This window comes from Rutidosis leptorrhynchoides, chromosome 10 (genome assembly GCF_046630445.1).
Source record: "Rutidosis leptorrhynchoides isolate AG116_Rl617_1_P2 chromosome 10, CSIRO_AGI_Rlap_v1, whole genome shotgun sequence".
In the NCBI taxonomy this organism is placed as follows: Eukaryota; Viridiplantae; Streptophyta; class Magnoliopsida; order Asterales; family Asteraceae; genus Rutidosis; species Rutidosis leptorrhynchoides.
The window spans coordinates 269,494,385-269,512,820 of record NC_092342.1 but is presented as its reverse complement, the minus strand read 5'-3'; the positions used below and the strand labels follow the sequence as shown (position 1 = coordinate 269,512,820).

The following is an 18,436-nucleotide window of genomic DNA, read 5'->3' as shown; positions in this document are numbered from 1 at the left end:
GTGTAAGTTGGAACCGGGGACAGCAGCTGGAAGGCAAACTGGACGCCGTCCAGATCTGCTAGACGCCGTCCCACCCTTCATTGTTGGATGCCGTCCAGATATCTGGACGCCGTCCAGATGTGCTGCACCAGAATTTTTTTTATTGTAGTGTGTTTTTGGTAAAGCGAAGTCGGGTCGTTACATATGATTAAAAGCGCATATGATGAAAAGGATATATGATGAAAAAGCACATATGGTGATTAATGAAAAAACACATATGGTGATTAATGGAAAGCACATATGGTGATTAATGAAAAGTATATTGTGAAAAGGAAACACAAATGTTTCTTGAAAGAATTCAAGGTAAGATATGTGAATAAATTCATCCACCATGTGGACAATTTAGACATTTCATGTTCTTATAGACGCATTTAGTAGATGGTCTCATGTTTGTCTATTATCAAACCGTAAAATGGCATTTGCATAGTTTATTGCACAAATTATTAAATTAAGAGCACATTTTTCTGATTACACCATTAAAAGAGTGCAAATTGATAATGCTGATGAGTTAACATATCAAGCATTTAATGATTATTATATTTCTATAGGGATTGTTGTTGAACATCCTATTACTTATGTACATACAAAATTGGTTTAGCTGAATCAATAATTAAATGCTTGCAGCTAATAGCTAGACTATTGAAAATGAGTACAGAATTCTCAAAATTTATATGGGGGCATGCAAATTTACATGCTGTGATATTATTTCACATTAGACAAAGTGCAACTCATAAATATTCTTCCCTACAACTTGATTTTGGTCGAGAGCCAAATATTTCCCATTTGATTGTGCAGTGTATGCTCTAGTTGCACAACCTAAAATGGTTCCTCAAAGGAGGATGGCGATATATATATTGAATATAAAACATCTTCAATTATAAGATATATTGAACCCATGACGGGTGATGTCTTTACAGCACGTTTTGCTGATTGTCACTTTAATGAAACATTGTTCCCTAAATTAGGGGGAGAAATGAAAAATAATGAAAAAGATGCTTCATGATGTGAACATCAATTAAGGTATATAGAACTCGCATAAAAGAATGCGAAACAAAAGTTAAAAAATGTTGCATATGCAAGAACTTGCAAATTAATTACGTGACGCATTTAAAGATACAAAAAGAGTGACTAAATCATATATAATAACAGTAAAAGCTCCAGCTCGAATTGAAATTCTAAAAGCTGGCAATAATGTCACTCTTGAGTCTTTGCCACGCATGAAATGTGGAAGATCAATTGGTTCCGAAGATAAAAATCCTCGAAAAGAAAATCAGCTGATAATGAGGTAAAATAAAGTATTCAAGAAGAACCAAATATCAATACTCCTTCTGCAGAGAATATTGATAATAAATACAGAAATTGCAATAAATTATGCAATATAATGGAACCGAAACGGAATGACAAATATTTATGAGAATTTTTCATATAATGACATCATGAATAAAGATGATGATCTAGAACCAAAATTTGTCATTGAGTGTCAAAATAGACATGACTGAGCTTAATTGAAAGGATCAATACGAGCTGAATTAGAATCGCTCAATAAAAGAAAAGTTTTCGGATCAATCGTGATCACTTTTAAATATGTGAAACGTATGGGATACAAATGAATTTTTATCCGAAAAAAGTGCAAATGAAGTTACAAGGCAAAACTAGAATTATAACTCAAGATTTCCCACAAAGACCAGAAATGAAATACGAGGAAGACTTATCGTCCTGTAATGGATACAGTTACTTATTAGATACTTAATCAACCTGGTAGTTACTTAAATGCATCTCATGGATGTTGTTACTACTTATCTGTATGGATCACTTGATAATGATATACATGAATATACCTGAAGGGTTTAAGGTATCATAAGCATCTAATACAAAATCCAAAGGAATGTATTTCATTAAATCATAAAGATTTTTATATGGGTTTATACAAGTACTTGATAAGAAAAGGGTATACATATAAACTTTTTTGCAGGTGTGTTTTATAAAAACAATGTTCGGATATGTGATCATAGTTGTTTATATTAATTATCTTAAATAAAGAAACTGTGAAGCCATTCAATTTCTAAAGAAATATTTTGAAATGGAAAAATCAAGTATTACGTTGATTTACATATTGAGCATATGACTAATGACTTACTTATACATCAAACAATTTATACAGAAAAGATTTTAAAATATATTAATATGGACAAGACAAAAATCATTAAGTACTCCTATGGTTGTCAGATCTCAATATTGATACTGATCCATCCTCTAGAAGATCATGAAGATTTTCTTGGTTCATAAGTTCCATATTTTAGTGCAATTGGGGCTCTTATGTATCTTACAAATTATACAAGACCTGACATTTCTTTTGCAGCTAATTTGTTGACAAGGTTCAACTCAGCCCTTAATAAAATACATTGGAATGGGATCAAACATATATTTTGATACCTTCAGAGAACTACTGATTTATAATTATTTTATTCTAACAACTCGAAACAAGATTTGTTTGGTTATATAGATGTAGATTATTTATCTGATCCACATAAAGCTAAATCTCAAACTGGATATGAATTCCTAAATGGAGGCACTCAATACCATGGCGTTCTAAAAAACAAATACTTGTTGCAACATCATCAAATGATGCCGAAGTGATTGCATCACATGAAGCCACTCCGGAATGTTTTTTGGTTGAGATAAATGACACAACTCATTACTGATTCTTGTGGACTAGAATGCGATAAAAGTTTAACAACTATCTATGAAGATAATACAGCTTGCATAGCACAGATGAAAGAAGTGTATATCAAAAGTGACCGAACAAAACATGTACCTCCTAGATTCTTATTGCAAAAGATGTGACATCATGAAGGATGGTGTAAGGCCAAGTGCACTAAGTGTGAGAAAGTGGGTCACGTAGCTAAGAATTGTAGAGTTGTTACTCCATCAACCAAAACTCCAACCACAAAGGCAAATGAAACCGTTCCTACTTGCTATAACTGCGGAGAAGTAGGGCATTTCAAAAATCAATGTTCGAATAAGAAGAAGAATGAAGAGGCACAATGAAAGTTTTTGGAAACCATTAGAGACATTTAAATTTTCATTTTCATAGTGTTCTTTATATTACCATTTAGTACCTCTATATTTTGAAGATTTCTTTAAGTTCATGTAATACTCTGGTTATTTTCTTTTAAATGAATGAATGATGTTATTTTCTTTTCTTTCATTTTCCATTGAATCATTCACCTCGAAGAAGATGAATATTGACTAGATGACATAGTAGTAACCTTATGGAGTGATAAATGTATGATTTAGAGTAATATAACAACACTTGATCAATGTAGTTATATTATGATAAGTCATACAGAAATCCTAATGGATCATGATGAAAATAAGATTTGATCGACCTTAGGACCATTGTGTACCATTACTTACTCCTTATCACTATATTGTCAGCTAAAAATATCAACCCTAGATAATATATATTCTTCACTTGTCAATTGTCCATGCCCGGTGTTGTACCTATTGCATAATTACCCTACCGCTTAGCTCCATCCGAAATGAAGGAATCATCCAATCAACTCCAAGAAGTTTTGGAAAAAGGTTTCATTAGTCTTAGCTTGTCTCCATGAGGAGCACCCGTTCTTTTCATTAAGAAAGGTGGCACGTTGAGAATGTGTATTAATTACCGAGAACTCAACAAGCTAACCATCAAGAATCATTATCCATTCCCGCTTATTGATGACCTGTTTGACCAACTGCAAGGGTCAAGTATCTATTCGAAACTTGATCTTAGGTCGGGTTATCATCAATTGAGAGTCAAGGAAACCAATGTTTCTAAGACTACTTTCCTAACTCGTTATAGACACTATAAGTTTCTTGTCATGTCTTTTGGCTTAACCCATGCTCCTGCTATATTCATGGATCTTATGAACCATGTATGCAAACCCATCCTTGACCAATTCGTGATCGTTTTCATTGATGACATCTTAATCTATTCCAAGAGCGAGAAAAGAGCATGAGCAACATCTGTGATTGAATCTAGAGCTCTTAAAGAAGGAACAACTGTATGTCAAGTTTTTCCAAGTGTGAACTTTGGCTACGAATCGTACAATTCCTTGGACATGTAGTTAATAGTGAAGGAAATACATGTCGATCCTATAAAATCACCATTAATCAGAAATTTCCAAGAACTAGTCATGAAGGAAGACCATAAGACTAGATATTCTAATCACCTAGGCTCTTTTAGCCAAAATTTCATGCAACATCAGCTCTCACTCAAATAGATCCCCCCTGTAATTAAGTGTAAACTTTGCTGTAACAAAATGTTGACCGAATGGTAATTTTTAGTCAACACTTCCTGTTAAATAAAGTTCATACATTTCACATCTCGAATCTTAAAAAGTGTCTTGTTGACAACATACTTGTTATTCCATTGAATGATCTTCGCTTTAATTGCACTTCATCGAAAAACCTATAGAAGTTATGAATCACGTTCGAAACAAAGCTCTATTCTTATTGTTAAGATCTGTTGGAATTCACGTAGAGGCCCCGAGTATACCTGGGAACGTGAAGACCAGATGAAGCGGAAATATCCTCATAGTTTTTCTTAAATGTTGATGCATTCAAAAAGTCTTACTGAAACTTCGGGACGAAGTTTAAATTAACAGGGAGGTACTATAACAACCCACATTTTTTCCATCTGAATTAATCAAGTTATCCTTAGGGTTTCAATGACATATTCTGTGCAACATCATTAGGGTTGTTATCCATTTCGACAAACGAACTAAAAATATATATACTTTCATTAAATGACCGTAATTATTATTAAACCCTAATATGATATAAAACCCTAAACCTAACCTTACCTATTAACTACAAAACCCTAATACCATTTAATATTAAATAATAAACCCTAACCCTAGTACTTAATAAATAATATAAACTATGTGTATTAATATTAAATGAGACATTTTATAACTACTAAAAATCGATGTAAACTAATTGGAACCAAATCATCAACTAATAAAAGTTTAGGGTCTAATAAATAAATAAAATGTAATTAAAATAATTATAACCTTAATAATAATAATAATAATAATAATAATAATAATAATAATAATAATAATAATAATAATAAATATATATATATATATATATAAATTACATAAATAAATAGGTAACCGTAAAAAAATATATATATATAAAATCATATGCATCAGATATGTTCGGTTGTTTTGAGGCTGCAGGTTTTACTTGATCCCTAAGTAGGTTAAGCATAGTTAAACTATATTTAGTCTTAGAATCATGGTGCAATTAGGAAACCAACATTCTTATATAAACCCTCATGTTAATCAAGATTATTCACCACAAAATAACCTGCAGGAAATAGCCAATAGTTTCCTTGTTCCCCTCCAGTTTTCTGTCGACTAAACCCTGCAATCCAACCACTTTTCTATCGACCAAAAACCCCTCATCAAACCTGTTGCAACACCTTCCTGCAATCGATTTCTAGCCAGGTCCTGTTCTTGCTGTTCAAGTCGACTAAACCCCACACAAGACCCTCCTGTTAGTCGCCTGTTTTCAGCCCCAATTCATCATCAAGTCTGCTGTAAGTTGCTTCTGTTTTGCTGTATAATTCGATCCACAACAGCTTTTGTTTTAATTGTTATTGCTTGCTTTTATTTTCTTGTTTCTTGCGTGAACCAATAGCCCAAAGGAAACCCTTGGTGATCGAGTATTGCTTGCTAAACCTACTGCATCTATCTTCTGTTTCTGCCGAGTTGAATCTAACCTAAAAGACCCCAACTGGGTCTTGATCTTGCTATTGCTGCAGCCTGCTTGTTTTCTATTTTCTGCATGTACCAGGCTCATCACCAAATCCTTGTCTCAATCTTGCATAAGGTAGTCTATAAACCCTAGTAATCTTGTCCTTGATTCAATTATTTAAAAGTATCATATTAAGTATTATGAAGTAATATGAATAATAAGAAGGTTATGACTTTTCTATGTTAAAAGGTTGTTAATGAATATGAATTATGAAGTGCGATCTTGATTAGTTTATATTGGTATGAAATAAGTAATATTATAGTAATTAAGAGGTATTAAAGGATTATGAACAATATTAAAGTATTGATTATGTTTATGATTAAAAGGTTAAAGATAAAAGTTATGATTTTATGTGGTGTAATAATGTTAAGTAGATTTAATAAAAGTCGGTTAGTAAAGCAATAATGGTTATGATCAAAGTAAAAGTATAATTAAAAGATGATAACGAGTATGATTATGATTGTTATGATTAAGGGTTAATGAATGAACTAATAATTATGAAGAAAAGATATGATTTTATGTGAAAAGTTATTATACTAGTTAGTAAAGATAAAGATTATGGATTTATAAAAAGGTTACTAGTTAGTATGTTAAAAACTTATGATTTTATGTTTAGTAAAGAGTAATGATAATAAAGGATGTACATGCATGCATGCATACGTACGTATGTGCATGTATACAATGTATGTATATGTGTGTGTGTATATGTAAATATATGCATACGTGTATATGTATGTGTATATGTGTATGTATATGTACTTGTGTATGTATGTAAGAATGTTCATTATGTAAGATACATAAGTTAGTAAACAAAATAATGAAAAGTAATAAGTATATGTATATGTACCATCTTACACTATTATATATGTAACACATATACCTACTATATATATTATATAGTTATAAATACATACATGTATGATAATAATAAAGAATGTATATATATGTATGTATCACATAGATATAATTATATACGTAACATATAATAATAACTTACATAATAGTTGAATAATTGAAGTAATTAATAATACTATTATTAAGTATAACTTATACACTTAATTATATAGTAACACTTTATAACACTAAATATATTATCATCCGTATAAACATAACTATTCTAGGAAACAGTCACTGTTAATATTGATAATGCTAAAAACGAACAAATATTTCATAGCATTATCCCTCAAGAAAGACAAGCTTTTAGTTGCAATTGTTCTATTTACAAGTGATATTCGTTTAAATAATAAAAGGTGAAGACAAAAGACAGATTCGACGAATTGAAGACGCAAACGACCAAAAAGCTCAAAAGTACAAAGTACAATCAAAGAGGTTCCAATTATTGATAAGAAACGTCTCAGAATTACAAGAGTACAAGATTCAAAACGCAAAGTACAAGATATTAAATTGTACGCAAGGACGTTCGAAAATCCAGAACCGGGACCAGAGTCAACTCTCAACGATCGACGCAACGGACTAAAAATTACAAGTCAACGGAGTACAAGAATATAATATAATATATATAATTAAATTTAATTATATATATTATATTATATAATAAATAAATAAGCAGCCTACGTTTTTAAAGACTTTTGAGTCTCCCCAGCTGGCCATGCGATCGCATGGCCTTGAAGGGCAAAGCTCATGCGATCGCATGAGCCTCTTTTCCAGCCCACATGCCTATAAAAATCGAGCTTTGGTGCATCAAATATCGTATATCAATCTCTCTATCTAAACGTATTATATATATATTTATATTATAATTTTAATTTTAATTTTAATTTCTAATAATAAGGGTATGTTAGCGAATGTTGTAAGGGTGTAAGTTGAAATTCTGTCCGTGTAACGCTACGCTATTTTTAATCATTGTAAGTTATGTTCAACCTTTTTACATTAATGTCTCGTAGCTAAATTATTATTATGCTTATTTTAAATGAAGTAATCATGATGTTGGGATAATTACTAAAATTGGGTAATTGGGCTCTGTACCATAATTGGGGTTTGGACAAAAGAACGACACTTGTGGAAATTAGACTATGGGCTATTAATGGGCTTTATATTTGTTTAACTAAATGATAGTTTGTTAATTTTAATATAAAGATTTACAATTGGACGTCCCTATAAATAACCATATACACTCGATCGGACACGATGGGCGGGATATTTATATGTACGAATAATCGTTCATTTAACCGGACACGGGAATGGATTAATAGTCACTAGAATTATTAAAGCAGGGGTGAAATTATGTACAAGGACACTTGGCATAATTGATAACAAAGTATTAAAACCTTGGGTTATACGCAGTCGATAACCTGGTGTAATTATTAAACAAAGTATTAAAACCTTGTTACAGTTTAAGTCCCCAATTAGTTGGAATATTTGACTTCGGGTATAAGGATAATTTGACGAGGACACTCGCACTTTATATTTATGACTGATGGACTGTTATGGACAAAAACCAGACGGACATATCAAATAATCCAGGACAAAGGACAATTAACCCATGGGAATAAACTAAAATCAACACGTCAAACATCATGATTACGGAAGTTTAAATAAGCATAATTCCTTTATTTCATATTTAAATTCCTTTATTTTCATATTTAATTGCACTTCTAATTATCGCATTTTTATTTATTGTTATTATATTTAATTGCACTTTTAATTATCGTACTTTTTAATTATCGCAAGTTTATTTTATCGCACTTTTATTTATCACAATTTCATTATCGTTATTTACTTTACGCTTTAAATTAAGTTTTATTTATTTAATATTTTACATTAGGTTTTAACTGCGACTAAAGTTTTAAAAATCGACAAACCGGTCATTAAACGGTAAAAACCCCCCATTATAATAATAATATTACTTATTTATATTTGTATTTTTATAAATTAAAACTAATATAGCGTTAAGCTTTGTTTAAAAGATTTTCCCTGTGGAACGAACCGGACTTACAAAAAACTACACTACTGTACGATTAGGTACACTGCCTATAAGTGTTGTAGCAAGGTTTTGGTATATCCATTCTATAAATAAATAAATATCTTGTGTAAAATTGTATCGTATTTAATAGTATTTCCTAGTAAAAATAAAGCTATTTCATATACACCTCGCATAACATCAAGTATTTTTGGCGCCGCTGCCGGGGATCAATTTCTGCTTAAACGCCGAAGCTCAACGCTATATAAAAAAAGGATTTTTTTTAGTTTACTTTTATAAAAAAATACGCTTTTGTAAAAATACATTTTAAATATTCTAAAATATAAAAAGAAAAAGAAAAATATAAATATTTTTAAGAGTTTGTTAAATATTTAAGTTTTATAAAGTTTCTTTATTTCTATTTTTAGTTTGTAAAAATATAAGTTTTATTTAATTTATATAAATATATTATATATATATATTTTAGCAAAACAGAAAAAAAAAACACTCGAGTCCAGTACTGTAGCAGCCCAGTCACTGGCCCGAAACCCTAGCCCATGCGATCGCATGGCCGGGTAACTTAGGACTCATGCGATCGCATGAGCCCTACTGACACGCCAGTTAACCCTAAAAACTGCAATCATTACGGGTTATTATTATTAATTATAATTAATTTAAAACCCTAATTAGGTTATATTTTTATATTATTTAGTTTAGTTTATTTATTATTTGTATTATTTAGTTAAATTAGTTTAATTAATTTATAAAATTAATAGTTTTATAAAATAAATAATATAAAAATAATATTTTTATAAAAATTGTACTTTTTACAACTTTTAGTATATTTTTATATTTTGTACCTTTTAATTGTTTTAGCATAATATTTGTATTTTTCGCTTATATTTAGTTTTTAGACATAGTTTTTGCCATAGTTATTTTTATTTCTAGATTTTTAGGCTTTGCCGTAAAATCCCTTAAGGGCTTTTTCTTTAGACTAAGATTTAGGTGCTTTAGAATTTTACGACGCCATTTTTTATTTTTTTATTTTAGTACCTTTTTAAGATATTGCCATTTGGGATATAGTTTTACTTGTAAGCTTTAATATTTTTAGACGCAACTTTTAATTCTTAGTTTTTAGTTCCTTTTTAAGTTTCAACGCGCTACTTTCTTATTTTTATTTTTCGACGCCTTTTACCTATGTATCAATTATCACTCCAATTAGTAATCTCAATTTGCAATTTTAATTTTAAGTTAGTAATAATAATAAGGTTGGGTTAGTCGAGTGTTTTAAAGTTTTATAAGTCACTCTTTTTCTTTCTTATTTCTCCAATTTTAATACCGACGCGCTCTTTTTCTTTCTTATTTCTCGCCATTCTAGTTTTTAGGACATAGAATTTTTCTACTTCTTCTCTAAATTTCTTTAAATTACGAAAATTTATTTTAAGTAGTTAAATTGATAGACATCAATATTTTCTGGTTCGTAGTAATAGTTGGATTTGTACGTGGACCGGGTTATTGGAGCCAAACAGTACTCAATTATAATGAGACCAAACGAATCCTGCCCCTCTGCTGCATCTTTTGGCTATTCGAAACGTGGGCAAAATCAGAAAAGTCTATTAATTGGATAACTTATATAATTTTTCTTTCTTTTTAAAAACTAATAGGATATTCAGTGAATGCACCGAGCAAAACGTTCACCACCTTTTGTACGTTCACCACCTGTAACTCGATCAAGACATCTAGCTAATATTACCGCCGTTGATTTTTCTTTAGAATCGTCATCCAGTCGACCAAGTACTCCAATTCAAATTTCCGATAATCCATTTTTTGAACCCGACCTCACAATTGAGAATCCGGAGAATATTTAGGGACGATTCATAGATCCTGAACCATTAATTTTTCCTCCGGAACCACCAATCATTCAAACAGAGATTGTTGAGGAACGAACCATTAAATCAGATTCCTCTAGTGATTCAGATTCAACAAATTCAATCATGGAAAATCTAGAACCTTTAAGTATGGAAGACCAAATGAGAGCTAAACGCACTGGCCAAGGTCACGCAATTACTCAACCAGACAATAATGCGCCAAATTATGAAATCAAAGGACAAATCCTACACATGGTGACTAATCAATGCCAATTTAGTGGTGCGCCGAAGGAAGATCCAAATGAACATCTTCGTACCTTTAATAGGATCTGTACTTTATTTAAAATAAGAGAAGTTGAATATGAACAGATATATCTCATGTTATTTCCCTGGACTTTAAAGGGAGAAGCCAAAGATTGGTTAGAATCGTTACCTGAAGGGGCGATTGATACATGGGACGTTTTAGTTGAAAAATTTCTTAAACAATTCTTTCCAGCATCTAAAGCCGTAAGACTTCAAGGAGAAATTGTTACATTCACACAGAAACCAAATGAAACTCTATATGAGGCATGGACAAGATTTGGAAAGTTATTAAGAGGATGTCCGCAACATGGTTTAGACACCTGTCAAATAGTACAAATATTCTACCAAGGATGCGACATCACTACAAGGAAAGACATCGATATAGCAGCTGGTGGTTCTATTATGAAGAAAACCGAAACTGATGCTTACAAAATTATTGATAACACTGCTTCCCACTCACATGAGTGGCACCAAGAAAAAGATATCGTTAGATCATCTAAAGCAGCTAGAGCCGATTCTAGCCATGACTTAGATTCCATTTCCGCAAAGATAGATTCTGTCGATAGACGAATGGAAAAGATGACCAAAGATATACACTCAATACGAATTAGTTGTGAGCAGTATGGAGGACCACATTTAACAAAAGATTGTCTCAGTATTGAACTAACAATGGAACAAAGAGAGAATGTTTCATACATAAACCAAAGGCCTGGAAATAATTATCAGAATAATTATCAACCGCCAAGACCAATTTACAATCAAAATCAGAATTATAATCGAAATATTCCATACAACAACCAACAAGGTCCTAGCAATCAACAAGTATATAATAATACTTACAATCAGCAAAGACCTAATTTTCAGAACAAACTACCACAAACCGATGATAAAAAGCCGAATTTAGAAGATATGATGACGAAGCTAGTTGAATCTCAAACACAGTTTTTCACATCTCAGAAACAAACCAATGAACAAAATGCTCAAGCATTTAGAAATCAACAAGCTTCTATTCAAAATTTGGAACAAGAAGTGAGTAACCTAGCAAGGTTAATAGGTGAAAGAAAACCGGGAAGTCTACCTAGTGATACAAATGCTAACCCCCGGAATGAAACAGCTAAAGCCATTACCACAAGAAGTGGTATTACACTTAAACCACCTGAAATACCTGTAACTTCTGATGAAGCTATTCCTACTCCACAAGAACCACAACCTGATCAAGATAAGGAAAAAGAACCGGTAGTTGAAAAGGTTAATGAAGATAACACAGTTAAAGCTAAACCTTATGTTAAACCATACCAACCACCACTTCCTTACCCAAGTAAAATGAGAAAGGAGAGACTTGAAACCGAGCAATCTAAAGTCTTGGATATGTTTAAACAGATAAATGTAAATCTTCCTTTCATTGATGTGATTTCAGGAATGCCTAGATATGCTAAATTTCCGAAAGATCTAATCTCGAATAGAAAGAAAATGGAAGAACTCTCTGCTGTTACTATGGATGCTAATTGTTCAGCAGTGCTGTTGAATAAGATACCAGAAAAATTATCTGATCTAGGAAGTTTCACAATTCCATATTTTCTGGGTAGTCTTAGTTCAATAGAAGCATTGGCATACTTAGGTGATAGTATAAATTTAATGTCGTATTCACTATACACTAAACTAGACCTTGGAGAATTGAAACCAACAAGAATAAGCATACAACTAGCCGATCGATCAATAAAATATCCTAGAGGGATAATGAAGAACATGCTAGTTAAAGTTGGTACTTTAGTATTTCCAGTAGATTTTGTTGTTCTAGACATGGAAGAAGATTCTCAAGTTCCTCTCATATTAGGAAGACCATTCTTAAAGACGGCTAAAGCAATGATAGACGTGTTCGGAAAGAAACTAACCCTAAGTATAGAGGACGAGAGTGTTACCTTTTCAGTTGATAGAGCAATGCAACAACCGCAATCTGCAGATGATACATGTTATTATATTCAAACTATAGAATCACATGCAGAATTGTTAGAAGAATTTCCAGAATTACAAGAAATAGGAGAATGTTCTTTAGGAGAAGGTACTGAACCAATGGATGAAATTGAAATGTTAGCTACACTTATGGCTAATGGATATGAACCAACAACAGAAGAAATTCAAATGCTAAAAGAAGAAGACAGATATCGATACAAATCATCGATAGAAGAACCACCGACATTAAAGTTAAAGCCACTTCCAAACCATTTCGAATACGCTTATTTACATGGTGAATCTGAATTACCTGTAATAATATCGTCTTCTCTTACTGAAAATGAAAAATCTCAACTCATTTCTGTGTTAAAAGCTCATAAATCAGCTATTGCATGGAAGATTCATGACATTAAAGGAATAAGTCCTTCGTATTGCACACATAAAATCCTTATGGAAGAAGGTCATAAAACATATGTGCAACGCCAACGAAGTCTAAATCCTAATATGCAAGATGTTGTTAAAAAAGAAATTATTAAACTGCTAGATGCAGGTTTAATTTATCCAATTTCTGATAGTCCATGAGTAAGCCCAGTTCAATGCGTGCCTAAGAAGGGTGGCATGACTGTCATTACAAATGAGAAAAATGAGCTTATTCCTACTAGGACTGTAACAGGATGGCGTGTATGTATTGATTATAGAAAATTAAATGACGCCACCAGAAAAGATCACTTTCCCTTACCTTTTATTGATCAAATGTTGGAAAGATTAGCCGGAAATAGTTACTATTGTTTTCTTGATGGTTTTTCCGGATATTTTCAAATTCCAATAGCACCCGAGGACCAAGAAAAAACCACGTTCACGTGCCCTTATGGTACTTTTGCTTACAAACGCATGCCATTTGGACTTTGCAACGCCCCTGCAACCTTTCAAAGGTGCATGATGGCGATTTTTCATGACATGATAGAAGAATGCATGGAAGTTTTCATGGATGAATTTTCAGTCTTCGGTGATACTTTTGAATCATGTCTAGTTAATCTTGAACGAATGCTTATTAGATGCGAGCAATCAAATCTAGTACTTAATTGGGAGAAATGCCATTTCATGGTTAAAGAAGGCATCGTTCTTGGTCATAAAATTTCAAAGGAAGGAATTGAAGTGGATAGAGCTAAAGTAGATGTAATTGCTAAACTTCCACATCCCACCAATGTTAGAGGAGTTAGGAGTTTTCTAGGGCATGCCGGTTTTTACCGACGTTTCATAAAAGATTTTTCTAAAATTGCCACTCCTATGAATAAACTCCTAGAAAAGGATGCTCCATTCATCTTTTCATATGAATGCATCAAATCTTTTAATATTCTTAAAGAAAAACTCACTAATGCGCCGATCATGATAACACCAAATTGGAATCTACCGTTTGAACTTATGTGCGATGCAAGTGATTTTGCAATGGGAGCCGTTTTAGGACAAAGGATTGAAAAACGATTTCAACCTATATATTATGCTAGTAAGACGTTACAAGGAGCACACACAAATTACACAACTACTGAAAAAGAACTCCTTGCTATTGTCTTTGCTTTTGACAAATTTCGATCATATCTCATTCTAGCTAACACGGTGGTCTATACCGACCATTCTGCTCTTAGATACCTATTTTCGAAACAAGATGCCAAACCATGATTAATCCGTTGGATCTTACTCTTACAAGAGTTTGATATTGAAATCCGAGATAAAAAGGGAGCAGAAAATCTCGCCGCTGATCATCTTTCTCGTCTTGAAAATCCAGAATTAGAAGTTCTAAATGAATCGGCCATACAAGACAACTTTCCTGATGAATATCTATTGAAGATAGATTATAATGAAATTCCATGGTTTGCAGACTATGCAAACTACTTAGTATGTGGATTCCTTGAAAAAGGATTATCGTACCAAAAACGAAAGAAATTCTTTAGTGATATAAAACACTATTTCTGGGAAGATCCACATTTGTTTAAAAGTTGTCCAGATGGAATAATACGCCGATGTGTATTTGGGGAGGAAGGTAGTAAAATCTTAAACCATTGTCACACAGGACCAACAGGAGGGCATTATGGGCCTCAACTCACAGCAAGAAAAGTTTATGATGCTGGATTCTATTGGCCTACAATTTACAAAGACGCACACCTTCTTTGCAAATCCTGTGATGCTTGTCAAAGGGCCGGAAAAATAAGTCAACGTGATGAAATGCCACAAAATGTCATTCAAGTATGTGAAGTATTTGACATATGGGGTATTGACTTTATGGGTCCATTTCCAAAATCTCATAATAATCTCTATATTCTCGTTGCCATTGATTATGTATCTAAATGGGCGGAAGCACAAGCTCTCCCAACTAACGATGCACGAGTTGTAGTCAACTTTTTAAAACGTCTTTTTGCAAGGTTTGGAACACCGAAAGCTTTAATAAGTGATCGGGGTACTCATTTTTGTAACAATCAACTTGAGAAAGTTCTCAAAAGATATGGAGTAACTCATAAAATCTCCACCGCTTATCATCCACAAAGAAGTGGACAAGTTGAAAATACCAACCGAGCTTTAAAACATATTCTAGAGAAAACCGTAGGATCAAATCCGAAAGAATGGTCCATTAAATTGGAGGATGCACTCTGGGCTTTTAGAACAGCCTACAAAACTCTAATTGGAACCACACCTTTTAAACTCGTTTACGGAAAAGCATGTCATCTTCCAGTAGAAATTGAACACAAAGCATTTTGGGCTTTGAAGACATGTAATCTTGATTTACATGAAGCTGGACGTCTACGATTAAGTAAATTAAATGAATTAGAAGAATTAAGACAAGAAGCATACGAAAATTCGTTAATCTATAAGGAAAGAACGAAGAAATGGCATGATAAAAGAATCAGAAGTTCAAAAGAATTTAAAGAAGGAGACAGAGTTCTTCTTTTCAATTCACGATTCAAGCTATTTCCAGGAAAATTGAAATCAAGATGGTCTGGACCATTCATAGTTAAAAGAGTTTTCCCGTACGGAACAGTAGAATTAATAAATTCAAATGGGATTGAATTTAAGGTTAATGGTCACAGAGTTAAACATTACATAGATAGTCCGATGGAAGTCGACAATGAAGTTAATCACAATTTCAACACCACAGCTAACTAAGTGTGGGGAGAATCAAGTCTTTAAAGGATAATATGTATTTCTGTTAGAGTTAGATTTTCTGTTTTCGTGTAGTTCTCGAAAATGGAACCCGAATGGTCTTTCCCTAGCAGACCCTAAAGAACTAGTCTTCTCCCCCCATTCTAAATTTTTATTTTTTTTAGGTTTTACGAAATGAAGACTTCCTGTGAATTAAACCATGGTCTAATGCTACACGCTTTGATAACTAAACGTAATAATGACACACTTCCAAGTGAATTAGTATCATTAATCAGAGGTAAATTGGACGGAGTAAGAAAAGAATCCAGATGCGAAGATAATAAGTTACAATTTGGTAAAGGAAAATCAAAATCCGTAGCGAAAAGAAGAGCACGACACCTTGAAAGATGTCACAAATGCAGAAAATGGTCACACGAAGGTAAATGTTCAAATAATCAAACATATTCAAACACCGAATTTGTTACTTTATGCAGAGATGGACCGTTCATATGTTTAGAAGAAAAAACGTTGAATGCTCGAGGTTACGCCTATGTAGCCATGGAAAACCAATTAGTCCGACTATCTTATGAGTGGGCTAGAGCATATCACTAAGAAATATATTTCACAGGTAAGTTTGTACAGTTTTCATTTTTATTTTTATTTTTATTTTTAACTTTTGATAATAAACGCTAATTTGTTCGCTATAAAGTATTAAATTGGTATTCGATAAAATTAGGTCTTGCGACCGAAATTATTGATATCATACAAAAATTTATTACATCACTGCGAAATTTAACGTTTATTCTTAAGGTATAAATATCTTTAATCAATCAACCCAAAATATTTCAAAAATTCGTCATGAGTTAAATTAGGTAATGAAACCGAAATTACTTTACCGAAAAGAGGGGCGCATGTTTTTGATAATATTTGATTGATTAAAGTGGGATAAAAGCCAAAAAGATTTTTAATTTTATTTTTACTTTGTTTTTAAAATTAATATTAAAATAATATTGTAAACTTTTTAAATTAATATATATATATATTTAAAATTGTAAATATTTGAAAAATTAATATTTTTAATATAAGTTTGTATGTATAAAAACAAAATTAAATTTAAGTTTGGTGTGAATTTATAATATGAATTTTTAATTTTATGCATTTTAAATTTAAGTTTGGTGTGAATTTAAAAACAAAAATTTACTTTATTTCGGTAAGTTAAAAATATGATTTTTAAAATTCGTCGTGAGTTGAAGACTAGGTCATTGAACCGAAATTGCTTTACCCAAGGGAGGGACGAGAACTTTTATTATCATTATTTTTAATTTTATTGAATTAAAGTATGCCAAAAACATTTAAAAAACCCAAAAATCTTTACTTTTAAAATCGCGCTTTGAATTGACAAAATTTTAAAATTTTGTCGAGGGACGGACTAGGACAACGATCCGAAACGCCCTCATCCTAAAAAGAAACAAATTTTTAAAATTTTATTAATTATTTATTTTATAAAGTATAAGGTTTTATTTAAAAAAAAAAAAAAAGCTGAAAACACTGTAGCCGGCACCCCATGCGATCGCATGGGGTTTACACACCAACCTCATGCGATCGCATGAGGCTGGAAATCTGGCCAGACTCAAAAGAACCAGCGAGCTGTTCTTCCTCACCACAGCACACACACATACCCGAAAATACTCTCAAATCTTCACAAAATTACACCTAAATTCACCGTAATTCATAAAATTTTTAGCTCTAATCATGCCTAGATTCGCATTCTTCAGCAAAAAGGTAAAAATTACACCCATAAACTCTATAAATTCCTAGTTTTTGTGATAATTACCAATATTTTACCTAATGCAATTTTGTTAATTTCTAGTGTAATTAGTGTTAAATTGTTAGTATTTTATGCATGTATAACCTAGATTGATGCTATTTAACATGTTTTGAAGCCAAAAACTTCAAAATTTTTAGAAATCTAGAGTTTGTGTTCTTGAGCAATTTGGGGCTTTTTGATATAAACAGGTTATGGCCGATTTTTGTCATAAATTATTGCTAAATTGAGTAGTGTAACATGTTTAGGTAGTTAAATGATCCAAACATTGATCCTAAACATGATTTTTGAAGATTAAAGTGGACTTTTTAAGTCCAAAATTCATGAACTTGATTAATTTGATATATTTGCCATTTGAGACTTGTTTAATTATTAGTAATGACTATTTTGACATGTTATTTGAGTTAAATGCTAATGAACTTTGTATACATTTTCATATGTGCTTATTTGGAAAAGTGTAGAATTGTGAAAAAATGTGAAAATGTGTATAAGTTTAATTTTGATTTAACATGTTATTGTGAATGTTTTAAGTTGTTATTTTACTAACACTAATGCATATTTGGATGCACAAATTTTGTGTTTAATGTG

At 31.9% G+C, this 18,436-nt stretch overlaps 1 non-coding gene across 1 annotated transcript; it reads right to left on the bottom strand.

The window, feature by feature from the left end:
• Positions 1-11,148: 11,148 nt before the first annotated feature.
• LOC139873728 (small nucleolar RNA R71) lies at positions 11,149-11,255 on the bottom strand. The gene has a single exon (XR_011767454.1). It is a non-coding gene; the product is annotated as a small nucleolar RNA R71 (small nucleolar RNA).
• Between the last annotated feature and the right edge of the window lie 7,181 nt (positions 11,256-18,436).